At 42.8% G+C, this 18592-nt stretch overlaps 1 long non-coding RNA gene across 3 annotated transcripts in view; it reads left to right on the top strand.

Moving 5' to 3' along the window:
• Positions 1–18592, top strand: part of LOC125170916 (uncharacterized) — a 75089-nt gene that overhangs the window by 31899 nt on the left and 24598 nt on the right. For all 3 annotated transcript variants that reach the window (XR_007154130.1, XR_007154129.1, XR_007154131.1), the window contains exon 5: positions 3692–3747. This is a non-coding gene — a long non-coding RNA (uncharacterized LOC125170916). The remainder of the gene's footprint in view (positions 1–3691; positions 3748–18592) is intronic.

Below are 18592 nucleotides of genomic sequence, written 5' to 3'. Positions count from 1 at the left end.
TGTGAGCCTAAGGGTCTCTGTGAGTTGAAAGGAAAGGAGTCTGTGTGGGCCCGTGCTCAGGGCAGCTTTCTGGGAGAGGAGGGCCTCAAACCAGTACTGGGTGTTTCCTGCGCACCCTGGCCCTGTGCTAAGTGCCGTGTACGGTTAACTGGAAACGAGACTGGCGGAAAAGCTGGGGAGTTACCTGGGAAAGATCAGTTGGTCCTAGACAAATGGGCATCTCGCTAGGCAGCCGGCTGTAGTTGTCAGCCGGGATCTCCTGCAGGCTCAGAAACCCAGCTCAGCTCTGGGAGAGCACCTCCTGTCCTCAGAGCCCCCTCCCCCCACCCCCCACGTGATCAGCAAGGGTGCAGAGGCCAACAGAACAAGCACTAGCTCGTAGACTTACATGGAGAAATTGGGAGCTGATCGAGCACGCTCTTCTGGGAGACAGGCCAAGTGGGACACCTGATTATCATTAGGCCGTTGCTGGGAGATGTGGGATTTGTGCAGGGGGAATTGGCTAGCAATGCGTGTCCTTGAACTCTGAGAGCCTGAAGACTTGTGGGCATGTCTGGGCTGACCCTTTGCCAGGGCTGGGATGTGTATATGAGGTGACTGCCCTTTGGTGATGGAGCAGGGTGCGGGTGTCTGACCATCCTTTTTCCTTATTGCCATTGTTGTCTGGCCCTTCTTCTGGTGTGTTAACATCAGTCGTGGACGTCAGTGTAGACTTGGGACCTGCTTTTTTTCTTGTGGTGACTTTGTAGTGTTGAGCTCATCCATTAGGGGACCTTCCATTTCACGTTTCCGTTGTCTCCCCTGAGTGGTTGGGAGAACCCTAATATTTCCCTTACGTACCGATACAAAGACCTCACAAGAACCCCGGTTTATTCATTGGTTCAGTGAGGATTATCATCCCCACTTCAGGGGCAGTTAGGGCTGTGCTGTGTGACACAGCAGCCACTAGCCACGTATGACTATCCAAGTTTAAATTAATTACAATTAAATAAAAAATCAGTTCCCTAGTTGCATCAGCCCCCTTTCAACTGCTCAGTAGCCACCTGTGGCTGGTGGCTCTGTACTGGACAATGAAGAGCTAGAACATTTCCACCATTACACGTGTCCTCTCTGGAGAGTTCAGTGAAACGATGAATATAAAGCGTAGTGCATGGTGCCAAGTTCAAGTGGTTGTTGGGATTGGTGGCCTGGTGCTGGGGCAGGGGGGAGGCTAGAGAAGGTGTGGCCCCTGGCCAGGAGGTTTGTCTAGATGAGATAAGATGGGACATGTCTATGAGTCAACTCAAGATAAACTCTTAGCAGACTGGAGGGGCCTGTGTGACCTGAAAAATTCCTTCTAGGCTCACTGAATCTTGAAGAGAGCCAAGAAGGACTAAGAATGTGTGCTGAGGGTTGGGGTAGGGGTAGGCTCCATGGGACACTGAACCTTGAGCTGGGCCTTGCTTCACTCCCTTGAGAAGGAAACAATCCAGACTTGTCTTTGCACCGCCTCCTCTTCCTTTGTTGCTCCTTATGACTTCAGGATTTTTTCCTAGAATTCATCAGTTGCAAGGAAAAATTAGGGTTCAAAGTTCTGAACTCCCCCTCCCCCCCCCCCCCCCCCCCCCCTGCGGGCTGCCCTCATTGATGTTCTCTGCACTCCTGCCAGCTGGGGGGAGGAGGAAGAAACAGCGATGATCTAAAGAGCATCAGGGGTCTCTAGAACTGCTTGTGCAGTAAGTCTCCTGTTTCCATGACAACTGCTTGACCAGGCCAACACTTCGTGATGGCTTGTACGAGAATTTTCAGTTTTTCGTAAAATATAACAGGAAGGAAAAGAAAATCACAGGAATATTTAGAAGGAATGAATTGAAGATGGATGTGAACGTGTGCATATGGATGCATCATATTACAAAGTAGAAACCATTGGGCCAAAGAGCTTCCTTTTTTATTCATTTAGTCGTCCGTCCGTCCATCCATCCATCCGTCTGTCCAACATTTATTGAGCAGCTGCTCTGTGCTGAGCACTGTGCTGTGTGCTCTAGGCCCGGAGACAAAGATGAATGACAGTATCTAGGAGGTCAGTCTGGTGGGAGACACACTCAAATGGAGAAAGTTATGATACAGTGTCATATGTGCTCGTATGCTGGAGTCTAGACAGAAATGGGGTTCTTTAGGGACATGGAGGGAGAGCCAGAGAATATTCATGGAGCAGGAATATGGAGCTGGGTCCTGAAGGATGAGTGGGAATTCCAGAGGAAACATCATGAGCCCAGGGAAGAGAGGACACGTCCAGAGCACGTTTTAATGAGAAATAATGTGACACCCTGCATGTTGGAGTTGTCACAACATGGTGTTGGAAGGTGGCGACATTGGAGAAGGGAGCGAGACCGGATTGTGAGTGTCATGCGAATTTGGAATTTGGAACCTGACCTATGGATAATTTATGTTCTAGAAAGTTTTAAGTCAAGAGGATGACACAGGTAATCTGGCTGTGGTTAGGGGGATGCATTTAGGGAGAAAAGCCAGAGATTGGGAGGCCAGTTTGGAAGCTACTGTGATAGATTAGGAAAGAGTCTCTGAGGGCCTGACATATGCCAGTGGGGGAGGCCAAAAGGAAACAAGTTCTTGAATAACTTAGAGGATAGAGTAGCCAAGACTTGCACTGGATGGAAAATGAATAGGATGGAGGAGCCAGGAAGACTCCATAGTTTCTTACTTGAGTAGCTGGGATTCAGTGGTCATTAAAGAGACACCGAAGTGTTTGGTGATGAGCCCAGTATAGGGCATGTGAAGTTGGAGGTGTCTAGTATATTCAAGGTGGAACTGTTTCCCTTGCCTTTGGGGAAAATGTGGGCCAGCGGCTTGGGGGGCAGATCTGGGCCCCAAATAGAGGTTATCAATTAATGTAAAACTTTGGGAGTAGGGGAGGTCGGCCAGGAAAGTGTGTAGAGAGAGCAGCAGAAATATGAAAAAACAAACAAACAAACAAAAAAAACAATACTCGAGAAATTGGCCAAAATTGTGAAACCTGTTTGGGAAAGGTTTAAGGTGTGTGGTTGGAGAAGGAGGAAGAAAATCAAGACAGATGATATTAAGGAAGTCAAAGACCGTGTTTTAGAAGCAAGGAGTGGGAAGAGTATCACATCTTGCAGAAAGATGTGAAGAAATTAGGAAAAAAGTTAAATGTCTTTTAAATCAACTTTATTTCGATAGGACATGTATATTATTAAATGCATCCATTTTTTTTTTAAGTAGGCTCCACATGCAACATGGAGCTTGAACTCGTGACCCTGAGATCAAGAGTCACACACTCTACCAACTGAGCCAGCCAGCTCCCCCTAAAATGCATCCGTTTTAAGGATACAGTTTGATATGTAGCCACCAACCACCACAAAGAAGAGTTCTCACTTCTCACCTTGGCAGTCATTCCCACTCTACCCCCAGTATCCTGGCCCTAGGCAACCACCATTTTGGTTTTTGCTACTGATAGATTAGCTTTGCCTTTTCTAGAATTCCACACACATGGAGTCATATGGTATATACTTTTATATCTGGCTTTTTCCACCCAGCATAAAGTTTTTGAGATTCATCCATGTTGTTTTTTTTTTTTTTGCACGTATTAGGTTATTTCTTTTCATTGCTGAGTAGTATTCCAGGGTATGGATATCTTTTTGCCTGGTGATGGACATTTAGGTTGTTTCCACTTTAGGGCTGTTGGAAACAAAGCGGCAGTGAACAGGCATACACCATGGACAGACGTGTGGGGTAAGTACCTCTGAGTAGAATTTCTGGGTTTCATGGTAAGGGTATCATCTACTTTATAAAAAACCATCATACTATTTTCCAAAGCTAGGCGTTTTACATGCCAAACAGAAATTTAGTTGTGCTTACAGTTGGTATTGACCGTCTTTTTAATCGGAGCCATTTTAGTGGGCGTATAATATATCTCATTGTCATTTTAATTTGCATTCCCCTGAAGATGAATGCTGGTAAGCACTTTTGTTTCTTTCTTTTTAAGTTCATTTATTTTGAAAGAGAGCGCATGTGCGTGCGCATGCAAGAGTGGGGAGGAGCAGAGGAAGACGGTGCGGAGCCTACTTGGGATTCTCTCTCCCTCTGTCTGCCCCTCCTCCTGCTCATTGTCTGTCTGTCTGTCTGTCTCTCTCTCTCTCTCTCAAAATAAATAAAGTCTGAGTTAATATTTTGTAGTTTGGTGTATAGATCAAAGGGGTTTTTGTTGTTTTGTTGATCTCTGTCTGTTGTTCCACTTTTACTTATTCTAAAGATTATTCTGTCACTGTTGAATTACCTTGACACCTTTGTTGCACATGAGTTGTCCATGAATGTGTGGTTCTCTTTTTGGACTGTGTTCTGTTCCATTGATCTGCCTGTTCATGCTTATGATAATGTCTTACTCTTTTGATTATTGTAACTTACGGTATGTCTTTATCAGGTAGAAGTCCTTGAACTTAGTCTTTCCTTCTCAAGATTGTTTGCTATTAAAATTTCAAAATTGGCTATTGTATCCTTTGCATCTCCATAGACATTTTATAATCAGCTTATGAATTAAAAAACCACCCTGGGATTTTTACTGTGATTGCACTAAATCTATAATTCACGTGGGGGAAAGTATCTTAATAATATTGGATGGATATATTGGATAATATGGAGCATGGTATGTCACTCCATTTACTTAGGCTTTTAAAATTTCTTTTACTAGTGCTTAGTCCTTTTCATTGTACAGCCATTTTACATGTTTTGTTAGATTTATTCTGAAGTATTTCATATTTTAATGCCATTATAAATATGAGTATTAAAAAAAATAATTTCCTGGGGGTCTGTTTCCAGGAAGATGGAGTAGACGTAGTTTTCCTTTTTTCCCTGCTAAGTACAGCTAAAAGCCCTGGGCATTCTATATATGGAGACTATACACTGAACAAACAAGAACATTCTGAAAGGTGGAGAGAAGGTGGACCGGATAGGGAGGTTTGGACACAAAGAATGACATGGCGGGGAGTTCCTGAATTTCCTTTTGCCTGACGCTTCCCAGACTGGATCTGGAGAAGCCTGGAACCTGGAACCGTCCACAGACACAGACAAAAACAAATCCTCAAGCCAAAGGCCCAGGAGATGGGAAGCCTAGCAAGACAGGACTGAAGAGGAAATCCAGGCATTCTCAGATGAAGACTAAGAGAGTTTGTCTCCAGCAGCCCTAACCTAAAAGAATGACTAAAACAAGTTGTCTAAACAGAAAGGAAATAAAAGAAATTGAATTTTACAACATCAGAAAGGAACAAAGAACACTGTAAGAGCAAAAATATGGGTAAATACATAGACTTCTCTTTCTGAGTTTTCTAAATTGTATTTGACAGTGGAAGCAAAACCTTTAGTATGACCTAATGTGGTCCTCAGCGTTTGTAGAAGATACTAGAATGAGGCAGGATAAAGGGGTGTGAAGATTTTAGTACTTAACTCAAACTGGTAGAATGTTAACACCAAGAGACTTTATAGGTTATGTGTAAATGATGAAATAGCTAGAGTAAACACTAAAAAACTTTACAAAGAAATGCACTAAATAACACGACACATAAATTCAAATGGAACTCTACAAATATTCAGGTAATGCACAGTAAGACAGGAAAAAGAAAACAGAAGTGAAAAGCTGAGAGAACAAACAGAAAACAAATGGCAAACTGAGGCCTTAATATACTAATAATTACATTAGTGGAAATCTTCTAAACACACCAGTTAGAAGAGACTGGCAGAATGGGTTTAAAAGCATGGCCCAATTAGGGGTGCCTAGCTGGCTCAGTCCATAGAGTGTGTGACTCTTGATCTTGTGGATGTGAGTTTGAGCCCAACATTGGGTGTAGAGATTACTGAGAAATATTAAAAAAAAATTTTTTTTAAATAGGGGCACCAGGGTGGCTCAGTTGGTTAAGCATCCAGCCTCAGCTCAGGTCATGATCCCATGGTTCATGGGTTTGAGCCCTGCATCAGGCTCTGTGCTGACAGCTTGGAGCCTGCTTCAGATTCTGTGTCTCCCTCTCTCTCTATGCCCCACCTCCCCTTGTGTGCTTGCTCACTCTCTTTCTCTCAAAAATAAGTAAACGTTAAAAAAAAATAACATAAAAACATGGCATAATTTTTAAAAATATGTCTTATTTATGTGTGTCTACATCTAGGCACTACTGGGGTAGCACAGAGTATTCTTTTTTTTTTTTAATTTTTAAAAAATGTTTATTTGTTTTTGAGAGACAGAGCACAAGCAGGGGAGGGGCAGAAAGAGAGGGAGGCACAGAATCTGAAGCAGGCTCCAGGCTTTGAGCTGTCAGCACAGAGATCAATGTGGGGCTTGAACTCACAAGCTGTGAGATCATGACCTGAGCTGAAGTCAGATGCCCAACTGACTGAGTCATCCAGGCACCCCAAAACATGACCTAATTATATGCTGTTTATAAGAAATACATTTTAGGGGCGCCTGGGTGGCGCAGTCGGTTAAGCGTCCGACTTCAGCCAGGTCACGATCTCGCGGCCCGTGAGTTCGAGCCCCGCGTCAGGCTCTGGGCTGATGGCTCCGAGCCTGGAGCCTGTTTCCGATTCTGTGTCTCCCTCTCTCTCTGCCCCTCCCCCGTTCATGCTGTGTCTCTCTGTCCCCAAAAAAATAAATAAACGTTGAAAAAAAATTAAAAAAAAACAACCGAAGACAGTAAAAAAATAAACAAATAAAAAATAAATAAAAGAAAAAAAGAAAATTACAGACCAATATCTCTCATGAATATAGATTCAAAAATACTTAACAAAATAATAGCAAATAGATTTCAGAAATGTATAAGAAGAATTGTACATCACAACCAAGTGAAGTTAATTCCAGAGATCCAGGGCTAGTTCAGTATTTGAAAATAAACCAGTGTAATTTACCAAGAAATATTGTATGATCGTATGAATTGATATAGAAAGAATACTTGGCAAAATTCAATACCCATTCATGATAAAAACTCAAGAGACTAGAAATGGAGGGGACTTCTTCAACTTGCTAAAAAACATCTACAGAAAACCTACAACTGACCTCATACTTAATGGAAATATTGAATACTTTTCCTCTAAGATCAGAAACAAGGCAAAAATGTCCCCTCTCACCACTGCTAGTCAACATGTACTGGGAGTTCATGCCAGTGCAATGAGGCAAGAGAAGGAAATAAAAGGGATATGGATCAGAAAGGAAGGAATAAAACATTTCTTTTTGCAGATGACATGATGGTCTATGTAGAAAATCCCGTGGCATCAACAGCAATAAAACTCAGTGGAACTAATAAATGAGTTCAGTAAGGTTATAGGATACAAGATGAACATATAGAAGTCAACTGTATTTCTTTCTGTATACTATCAATGAGACTGAAATAAAAAAAAAAACCTATATGCCAAGTAATTTGGATGTAAATTAAAAAAGAAAGACTTAAAAAATGAAAATCAAAATTAAAAGTAAAAATAGCATGTATAATTACAGGGGTGCCTGGGTGGCTCAGTCAGTTGAGTGTCCAACTCTTGGTTTCGGTTCAGGTCATGATCCCAGGGTCGTAGGATTGAGCCCCATGTCAGGCACGATGTGGAGCCTCCTTGGGATTCTCTTTCTCCCTCTGCTCCTCTCCTCTGCTCATGCACTCTCAATATTTTTCTCTCTCTAAAAATAAAAATGAAGAGGCACCTGGGTGGCTCAATCAGCTGAGTGGCTGACTTCAGCTCAGGTCATGATCTCTCGGTTTGTGAGTTTGAGCCCCGCATTGGGCTCTGTGCTGACAGCTCAGAGCCTGGAGCCTGCTTTGGATTCTGTGTCTCCCTCTCTTGCTTGCACTCTGTCTCTCTCTCTCTCAAAAATAATTAAACATTAAAAAAAATTCTTAAAAAATGAGATAAAAAAGTCATCACTCACACACACACACACACACACACACACACACACCAAAAAAACAGAAAAAAGAAGAAAAAAAATACTTAGGTGTAAATGTAACAAAACATGTACAGGACTTGCATGCTGAAAACTAAAAAAACATTGATGAAATTAATCAAAGAGATATAAAGAAACATTCTGTGTTCCTGGACAAGAAGATACAATATAGTAAAGATGTCAGTTATCCCCCAGTTGATATATAGATTCAGCACAATTCCTATCAAAACTCCAGCAAGATTATTTTGTATATTTTGACAAGATTATTCCACACTTTCTATGGGGAAAACAAAGGAACCAAAATAGCTAAACAATTCTGAAGAAGAAAAATGGAAGAATCGCTCTGCTTGATTTTTAGACTTTGGGCTGCGTTAATCAGCACTATGGTGGTATTGGCAGAGGAACGCACATATGGTTCCATGGATCCAGAAATAGCCCCACACAAGTATGACCAACTTTTGTTCATTTGTTTGTTTTATTTTTGACAAAGGGATACAAGTCATTTGGGGGAGAAAGGATAGTTTTTGGAACCGAGGGTGCTGGAGTGACTGGATGGATATCTGTAGGCAAAAAAAAAACCAAAAAACAAAAAGAAAGCAAGCCTCAAGCCAAACCTCTCTGTACAAAAATAAACTCAAAATGGTTCTTAGATTTACTGTGAAACATAAAACTGTAAAATTTGAGATGATAACGTAAGAGACAATCTCTAAGACCTAGGGTCTGGTTGAAGAGTTCTTAGACATGATGCCAAAAGCATGATGCATAAAAGAAAAAATTGTATTACTGGACTTCATAAAAACCCTGTTAAGAGGATGGGGAAATAAGCTATAAGCTGGTAAAAACATTTACAAACCACATATCTGACAAAAGACTCATATTTAGAATATATATTTTATTTATTTATGTATTTGCATGAATGGGAGAGGGGCAGAAGGAGAGAGAGAACGAATCTTAAGCAGGCTCCATGCTCAGCGAGGAGCCTGATGCAGGGCTTGATCCCTGGACCCTCGGATCATGACCTGAGCTGAAATCAATAGTCAGATGCTTAACTGAGTGAGCCACCCCACTTAGGCTCCCATAGAATATATGTTTCTTTTTTTTAAGTTTATTTATTTTTAAGAGAGAGAGAGAACATGGGGGAGAGGGAGAGAGAGAATACCAAGGAAGCTCAGCACTGTGAGCGCAGAGCCCAATGCGGGGTTTGATCCCACGAACTGTGGGATCATGACCTGTGCCGAGATCAAGAGTCTGAAGCTTACTCGATTGACCACCTAGATGCCCCTGTAGATTTCATTTTCTAAGTGTTAATTGATGATACATAGAAATGCTAATGATCTTTGTTTACTTTTCTTGTGTCTTCTTTCCTTGATTAATTAACTTACTAGTTTGAATAGCTATTTTGTAGATTCCTAATGGGTTTTCTTTATTTACACAATCATGACACTGAGAATGAAAACAGTTCACTTCTTTCTTGCTAACAATTTTGTCTTTGATTTATTTATTTATTTTTTTGTTTTATATTGCTGCCAAAAGCATCCAGTATAATGTTGAAAAGAATTGGTGAGAATGGAGATTACTGCCTGATTCCTGAGCTTAGGGAGAAATCCTTTGCTCTCATTATATTACACTTATAACGTAATAGCTATTCTTTTGGGTAGATGCTTAGGATTTTTACATCTATGTTCATGAGGGCTACTGGTCTTTTGTTTTCTTATAACTGAAAAAATTTTTGGTACCAGGGTAACATTGATTTCATAAAAATGGGTTGAGAAGTGTTCCTGCTATTTTCTAAAAGAATCATATATGACTTCTGTTATTTATTCCTTATATGTTTGATAGAATTCATCAGTGAAATAATCTTGGCCTGGAAGTTTGTTTGTGGGAAGGTTTGAATTAGGAATTGAATTAAAAAAAATTTTTTTTTTCATGTATATTTATTTTTGAGAGAGACAGCAACAGAATGCGAGTGGGTTGGGGCAGAGAGAGAGGGAGGCACAGAATCCGAAGCAGCTCCAGGCTCTGAGCTGTCGACACAGAGCCTGAGGTGAGGCTTGAACTCACGAGCTGTGAGATCATGAGCCGAAGTCAGAGGCTCAACCGACTGAGCCACCCGGGCACCCCTGAATTATCAGTTGAATTTCTTAAATAGATGTAGAGCTATTTAGACTTTTTATTTTTCTTGGTAGTTTTGGTAATTAAACAAATTTTTTTAAACGTTTATTTGTTGTTGAGAGACAGAGAGAGACAGAACGTGAGCAGGGGAGGGGCAGAGAGAGAGGGAGACACAGAATCCGAAGCAGCTCCAGGCTCCAGGCTGTCAGCACAGAGCGCGACGCGGGGCGCGACTCACAAACCGCGAGATCATGACCTGAGCTGAAGTGAGTCGCTTAACTGACTGAGCCACTCAGGCACCCCAGTTTTGGTAATTTTTATGTTTCAAGGAATGTTTCCATTTTATATAAATGGTCAGATATATTGGCATACACATTAGGATTGCTACATCTTTTTGATGAACTGACACCTTTACCGTCAGGAAATCTCCCTCTTCATCCCTGTTGATGTTCCTTGTTCTGAAGTTTGCTTTTCCTGATATTAATATTGCCATTTCAGTTTTCTTTTAACATCTGTATGTCTATCTTTCTCCATCCTTTCACTTTTAAACTATCTGTGTCTTTACATTTAAAATGGGTTTCTTATGGAGTGTATATAGTTGTGTTTTGGTCTTTCTTAAAATATGATCTAATAATGTCTACGTTTTAATTGGAGTGTTTGGAACATTTACATTTACTATAAATACTGTGGTTGAGTTTAAATCTCACACCTTGCTATTTTTCTATCTGTTCTTTGTAATCTTTTGCATTAATTTAGTAACTTAAAAAAGTTTTTTTAAAGTTTATTTATTTTGAGAGAGAGAGAAAACAAGGAAGGGGCAGAGAGAGAGGGAGAGACAGAATCCCAAGCTGACTCCGCACTACCAGCACAGAGCTTGACGTGGGGCTCAGTCCCACGAACCAAGAGAGCCGAAATCAAGTTGGACACTTAACCAACTGAGCCACCCAGGCGCCCCAAATTTAGTAACTTTTAAAAGTCTATTTGAGGGGCACCTGGCTGGATCAGTCCGTAGAGCATGGAACTCTTGTTCTCGGAGTCATGAATTTGAGCCCAATGTTGGTTGTAGACTTTACTTTAAAAAACATGAGAAAGGGGCACCAAGGTGGCTCAGTCAGTTAAGTGTCCAACTCTTGGTTTCGGCTCAGGTCATGATCTCTTGGTTTTGTCTGAGCGCAGAGCCCACTTGGGATTCTCTCTCTTTCCCTCTCTTTCCGCCCCTCCCCTGCTCATGCTGTCCCTGTTTCTCTCAAAACAAATAATAATAACTTAAAAAAAATACATGAAAAAAAGCCCATTTGAAAAAGTCTATTTGTCTTTATATTAAAAAATTTTTTTTTTCAACGTTTATTTATTTTTGCGACAGAGAGAGACAGAGCATGAACGGGGGAGGGGCAGAGAGAGAGGGAGACACAGAATCCGAAACAGGCTCTAGGCTCTGAGCCATCAGCCCAGAGCCTGACGAGGGGCTCGAACTCCCGGACCGCGAGATCGTGACCTGGCTGAAGTCGGACGCTTAACCGACTGCGCCACCCAGGCACCCCTTGTCTTTATATTTAAAGGTTATTTTCATTAGTTTTAGAAATCTGGGCTTAAACCTGTACATTATTTTTTTAAATGTTTATTTTTGAGAGAGAGAAAGAGAGAGTGAGCAAGCAGGGGAGAGGCAGAGAGAGAGGAAACACAGAATCCGAAGCAGGCTCCAGGCTCTCAGCTGTCAGCACAGAGCCCGACATGGGGCTCGAACCCACGAACTGTGAGATCATGACCTGAGCCAAAGTCGGAGGCTCAACTGACCAAGCCACCCAGGTGCCCCAACCTTTAAATATGAAGGCAAACAGACTTTTTCAAATGGACTTTTAAAAATTACTAAATTAAAGGTTATTTTCTCTTGTATAGAATTCTATTTCGGGGCACCTGGGTGGCTCAGTCGGTTAGGTATTTGATTTCAGCTCACGTCCTGATCTCACGGTTGGTTGGTTTGAGCTCCGCATCAGGCTGTCTGCTCTCAGTGCAGAGCCCGCTTTGGATCCTCTTTCTCCTTCCTCTCTGCCCCTCCCCTGCTCGTGCATGCATGAGCGTGCACTCTCTCTCTCTCAAAAACAAACAAAAAAGAATTATAGGTTGACAGGTTTTTTTAAGTATTTATTTTTGAGAAAGTGCACAGGTGTGGGGGAGGGGCAGAGAGAGAGAGAGAGAGAGAGAGAGAGAGAGAGAGAGAGGGACAGAGAATCTGAGGTAGGCTCCTCACTGTAAGTGCAGAGCCCAACTTGGGGCTTGAACTCACGAACCCTGAGATCATGACCTGAGCTGAAGTCAGATGCTTACCTGACTGAGCCACCCAGGTGCCCTGAGAGTTTTGTTTTGTTTTGTTTTGTTTTTTAATTGACTTCTGACTTGCAGAGTTTCTGATAAGAAATTTACACTCATCTTTGTTCCATAAAGTGTCTTTTTATCTGCTGGCTGTTTTTTTTTTATGTTTATTTATCTTTTTAAAAAAATTTTTTAATGTTTATTTTTGAGAAAGAGAGACACACACAGAGTGTGAGTGGAGAAGGGGCAGAGAGAGAGAGAGAGAGAGAGAGATAGAAACCAAAGCAGGCTCCAGGCTCTGAGCTGTCAGCACAGAGCCCGACGCGGGGCTCAAACCCACAAACCGCGAGATCATGACCTGAGCTGAAGTTGGACACTTAACTGACTGAGCCACCCAAGAGCCCCTATTTATTTATCTTTAAGAGAGACAGAGAGCAAGAGAGAAAATCCCAAGCAGGCTCCGGGCTGTCAGCACAGAGCCTGACCAGGGCTCAAACTCACGAAACCGTGAGATCATGATCTGAGCAGAAATCGAGAGTCAGACGCTTAATGCTTAACTGACTGAACCACCCAGGCACCCTCTTCTGACTGTTTCTAGCATTTTTTTTTATTACTCATGGCTTTTTAGCAGTTTTGCTATTATGTGCCTTGGTTTTATTTTCTATGTGTTTATCCTGTTTAGGGTTCGTTGAGCTTCTTGGATCTGTGAACTTATGCTTTTCATCAAATTTGCAAATTTTTCTGTCATTTTTTTCAAAAACTATTTTTCCTGGGGCGCCTGGGTGACCCAGTTGGTTAAGCATCTGACTTTGGCTCAGGTCTCGCGGTTCCTGGTTTTGAGCCCTGCGTCAGGCTCTGTGCTGACAGCTCAGAGCCTGAAGCCTGCTTCGGATTCTGTGTCTCCCTCTATCTGTCCCTCCCCTGCTCACACTCTGTGTTTCTTTCTCTCTCTCCCTCTCTCTCAAAAAAAAAAATTTTTTTTTCCCTACCCCCTTTTCTGGAACTTTAATTACACATATGCTTGATAGTGTTCTACAGAGGCTAGAAATACTGAAATACTGTTCAGTATTTTCGGTCTTTTTTCTCTCCTTTACATTTTAGATGGTTTGTATCGTATCTTCTAATTCACCAATCATAATTTTCTGTGATATTAAATCTTTTGTTAAACCCATTCATTAACTTTCCACTCCAGACACGGTGTTTTTCATCTCTGGAAGGGCCATCTGTTGGCATGAGTGCCCCCCCTCCCCCTCCCCCCCCCCCCCCCCCCCCGCCGGCTCCCCGCTCAGGACAGCACCCAAGTACTTGTTCTGTGTGTGTGTCCGATCATACACTCCTTCTGTGGTGTGTCTTTTTTCTTCTTTTCCTCGACCACCTGGTAGCCCTGAGAATCGAGGGTACTCTTCTGTGCCTCGTATTCCAGGATGTCACCACCTACTGCTTCCTTTCCTGTGGTTCTCATCACCAGGCCATATATGGAAAATCGTGTCTACCCTGTTGTTTTTGCCCCAAGGACGCAGCCGTCTTTCCCCTTCCTTTTGGCGGTGCTGTTCTGTCGGCCTCTGTTGCATGTGTGAACTAGGAGGAAGGACTAGAATTCACGGCCAGAAATCTCGCCATCACAGGTAATAATATATAGTTGGCTCCTTTTTGGCTAATTGATGGACAGCATCCACGAAGGAAAGAGAAAAATAGTATATGAGTCAGGGCTTTACAGTTTGCAGCATAGTTTCATTAACATGATTTTATGTAATCTTTTTATTGTGATGAACTATACAGAACACACAATTTACCATTTTAGCCATTTTTAAGTGTGCAGTTCAGTGGCACTAAGCACACTCACGTTGTCGCACAACCCAAACTGCACTCCGTACCCATTAAACAATAATCTCCCAGTCCCGTGTCCCCAACGCCTGGCCATCACCATCCTATTTGCCACCTCTATGAATTTGACTAGTTGGGTACCTCACACAGTGGAAACATAGAATATTGGCCCTTTTGTGTCTAGTTTATTTCACTTGGCATCATGTCTTCATGGTTCGTCCATGTCGTAGCATTTGTCGATATTCCTTGCTTTTTAAGGAATAATATTCCACTGTATGGATATACCCCATTTTCTTTATCCATTACATCCATTGATGGACGCATGGGCTGTTTCCACCTCTTGGCTATTGTGAATAATGCATAATGCTGCCATGGACACGGGTGTCCAAATATTTGTTCAAGTCCCTGCCTTTAATTCTTTAGTGTATCTACTCAGAATTGGAATTCTTGGCCAATAGGATAATGTTATGTCTAATTTTTGAGGAACTGCTATCCCGTCTCCACAGTCGCCGTACCATTTTACGTTCCCGCCACCAACACGCAAGAGTTCTGGTCTCTGCACATCCTCACCGGTACTCATTTATCTTTACAGCTGCTTGGTGAGGAGTGTGGGCAACATTCTCTCCATTTCACAGCTGAGACCATTGAGGTCGAGTTACTTGCCTAAGGTTACAGACTGGTGAGTTGTCTCCATAGTCATTAGTCCAAACCTTTTGATTTTTTTAAATGTTTATTTTATTTTATTTTTTTTTCAACGTTTATTTATTTTTGCGACAGAGAGAGACAGAGCATGAATGGGGGAGGGGCAGAGAGAGAGGGAGACACAGAATCTGAAACAGGCTCCAGGCTCTGAGCCATCAGCCCAGAGCCTGACGCGGGGCTCGAACTCCCGGACCGCGAGATCGTGACCTGGCTGAAGTCGGACGCTTAACCGACTGCGCCACCCAGGTGCCCCTTAAATGTTTATTTTTGAGGGAGACAGAGAAAGAGAGAGAGAGAGAGAGAGGGAGACCTTGAGTGGGGGAGGAGCAGTGAGAGGGGGACAGAGGATCTGAAGTGGGCTCTGTGCTGTCCGAGCAGAGCCCAATGTGAGTCTCGAACTCATGAACCGTGAGATCATGATCTGAGCCGAAGTCAGACGCTTAACCAACTGAGCCAGCCAGTTGCCCCCAAACCTTTTGATATTTCTTTTTTGAAATATAACTGGCATGTAGCACTGTGTCAGTTTGAGGTGGGCAATGCGTTGATTTGCTACACTTACTTATTGTGATATGATTACCACCATTTTAGCTAACACCTCTTATGTCACATAATTATTTGTTTCTTTGTGGTGGGAGCAATTCAGAGCCAGCCTATCGGTGCCTTTGAAGTTGATAATACAGAATTGTTGACTATAATCACCGTGCTGTGCATTAGGTCTCCAGGACGCGTGCGTCTGCTAGTTCCAAGTTTATAGCCTTAAACAGCAGATGCCCCAAGTCTGTCCACCCCTGGGCTTCTGGTAACCATCATTTATTTGACTCTGTTTTTACACATCTGACTTTTTTTAGATTCCCCACATAACTGAGAGCCTGCAGTATTTGTCTCCCTCTGTGTGACTTACCTCACTCAGCATAACGCCCTTCAGGGCCACCAATGTTGTAACAAATGGCAGGATTTCCTTCTTTCTCAAGGCGGGATACCACCCCGTTGGTACCTATCCCAGGCCTCCTCGACGCGTTCATCTGTTGGCACTTGTCTCCCAAACCTTTTGATTTTATGGTTTACTTTGGCTGTCGCTTCATTTTGGTTTTTTTGTTTTGGTTCTTCCTTCTTCTGTCTCCAGGGGTTGTCACACACAGTAGGCCTTCAGTGCTTCATAAATGGGCTATGACTGAGCTGAGGGTTAGGGTTTTAGCTGGGAGATGTTATCTGCTGCTGTTTCTCCCTTTTGGGTTAATTTCTGCATAGCCAGGAAGAAGGATGACAAATTTCCCTCTCAAAAACGTCAGGCTTAGGTAAAATCATTGTATCACTATCGAGCATTTATGAAGTACATTATTCACTTTTTTCTACCCCTCTCTATTTTTAAGGATTGTATTATTAAGTTATCTCTGCACCCAGCGTGGGGCTCGAACTCACAACACTGAGATCAGGAGTCTTACACTCCACCGACTGAGCCAGCCAGCAGCCCTTCTATCTGTATTTTTAATAAAAGACTCCGGCGATCTTAGAGGTCTGTTTCTTCCACTGAGTAGAAACTCACGTGCACCCCGAGGGAGCCCCGCTTCTCCTGGGACAGACTTTGCCCAAATCTGCACCTGACAACAGGTCTTCCTCTCAGTGATCCCACAGACCCACTCTTTCTGACTTTCCAGGCCTCCCGCCTGCCCACTGAACACCCCTGGAACTTCAGGTGGGGCCCTTGGGAGGCGGCTCGAAAGAGCACTGTCCCTCCGGCTGATCTGTGGCCTCCTTTTTAATTGAGATCTAATTCACATATCGTAAAATTCACCCTTTGAAAGCTCACAATTCGGTGGTTTTTAGTACTTTCAGGGCTGTGCAGCCATCATCACAGTCTAATTCCAGAACATTTTCATCACCCCAAAAAGAAACCCTGTACCCATCAAGAGTCTCTCCTCACTCTCCCCTTTCCTGAGCCCCTGGCAAGCACTGCTCTATTCTCTTTCTGTGTGGATTTGCCTGTTTGAAACATCTCCTATAAATAGAGCCATATAGTATGTCGTCTTTTGTGTCTGGCTCCTTTCACTGAGCACGATGTGTTCAACATTCAGCCAGGTTGTCGTGTAAATCCCTCCTTCCTTGCTTCCAGGGGCTGGATCCTATTCCATTGGATGGACATTTGAATTGCTTATTTTTTCAGCCTTTATGAATAATGCTGCCATGGACATTTGGGCACACATTTTTGTGTGGACGTACGTTCTCAGTTCTCTTGGGTATATAACAAGGAGAGGAATTGCTAGGTCGTATCGTAACTCTGGATGTAACTACTTCTTATGTTATGGACAGACATTTACTGAGATAAATTTTCTGCAGTGTATAAATCATTCCTACGCATACAGATATTTAACTTTTTAGAGGAACTGCTACAGTTTTTCAAAGTGGCTGCACCATTCTCCACCCCACCAGCGGTGGGTGAGATTCCACTTTCTCCACATCCTCGCCAGCACTGGTTATTGTCTATTTTCGATTATGGCCATTCTAGTGGGTGTGACGTGGCATCTCATTGTAGTTTCGATTTATTTGTGTTTCCCTAATTACTAATGACGTTGGGTATCTTTTTGTTGTCGAGAACTGACCTCTGTGCTCCTGCTCCGGAGCCGAAATAGAACACGAAGACAGTTTGGTGATAAAGAACGACGATAATTGTATTACTTTGCCAGGCAGGAGAGGTTGCCACAGGCTGATGTCTTCAAAACTGAAGACCAGGGGCACCCGGCTGGCTCAGTCAGTGGTGGAACGGGCGACTCTTGATCTTGGGGTTGTGAGTTCAAGCCCCACAATGGGTATGGAAACTGCTTTAAAAAAAAAGAAGAAAAAAGAAAAACTGTAGAGCCGCCTGGGGTGAAAGGCTGAAGGGTTTTATAGGAAAACACAGGATCTAGGCTGTTTTGATAAGAATCTGGTATGTGCGGCCAGCCACGATCCTTCGTCATGTCTTCAAGGTGGTCTCATGACCAGCCCTGGCAACAGCTGTCTGAATCTTGTTACTAAGTATACATTGAGGTCACCGAGATGTCTATATTGATAAGGAGTTCCTGGAACAAAGGATTCTACAGAACAACAAGTGAAGGTGGAGGAGGAGGCTTCAAAAATGAAGAGAAAAATTCCTCAGTTTCAAGTCAGCCTTTTGCTGAAGCATTAGTGTGACCATCTTTATGTCTATGCATCTGTACTTTTTAAAAAGTTTATTTTTAAGTAATCGCTACACCCAACATGGGGCTTGAACTCACAGCCCTGAGATCGAGAGTTGCATGCTCTACTGATTGAGCCAGCCAGGCGCCCCAACACTTGTACTTTTATAGCCGTTTCATTTCCATGTGCTTATTACCCATTTGTATCTCATCTTTGGGGAAACATCTATTCAAATCTGGTGTCCATTTTTTCATTGGGTTATGTATCTTTTTTTTTATTGTGGAGTATGAGAGGTTTTTTTTTTTTTTTTAAGATGATACATCATGATGATTCCATTTTTTATTTTATTATTTTATTTTTTTAACTTTTATTTATTTTTGAGACAGAGACAGAGCATGAACTGGGGAGGAGCAGAGAGAGAGGGAGACACAGAATCTGAAACAGGCTCCAGGCTCTGAGCTGTCAGCACAGAGCCCGACGCGGGGCTTGAACTCACGGACCGTGAGATCACGACCTGAGCCGAAGTCGGACGCCCAACCGACCGAGCCACCCAGGCGCCCCATG

Source organism: Prionailurus viverrinus, chromosome B4, assembly GCF_022837055.1.
Source record: "Prionailurus viverrinus isolate Anna chromosome B4, UM_Priviv_1.0, whole genome shotgun sequence".
NCBI classification, from domain to species: domain Eukaryota; kingdom Metazoa; phylum Chordata; class Mammalia; order Carnivora; family Felidae; genus Prionailurus; species Prionailurus viverrinus.
The sequence above is the reverse complement of the archived record's forward strand: the minus strand, read 5'-3'. Positions and strand labels throughout refer to the sequence as shown.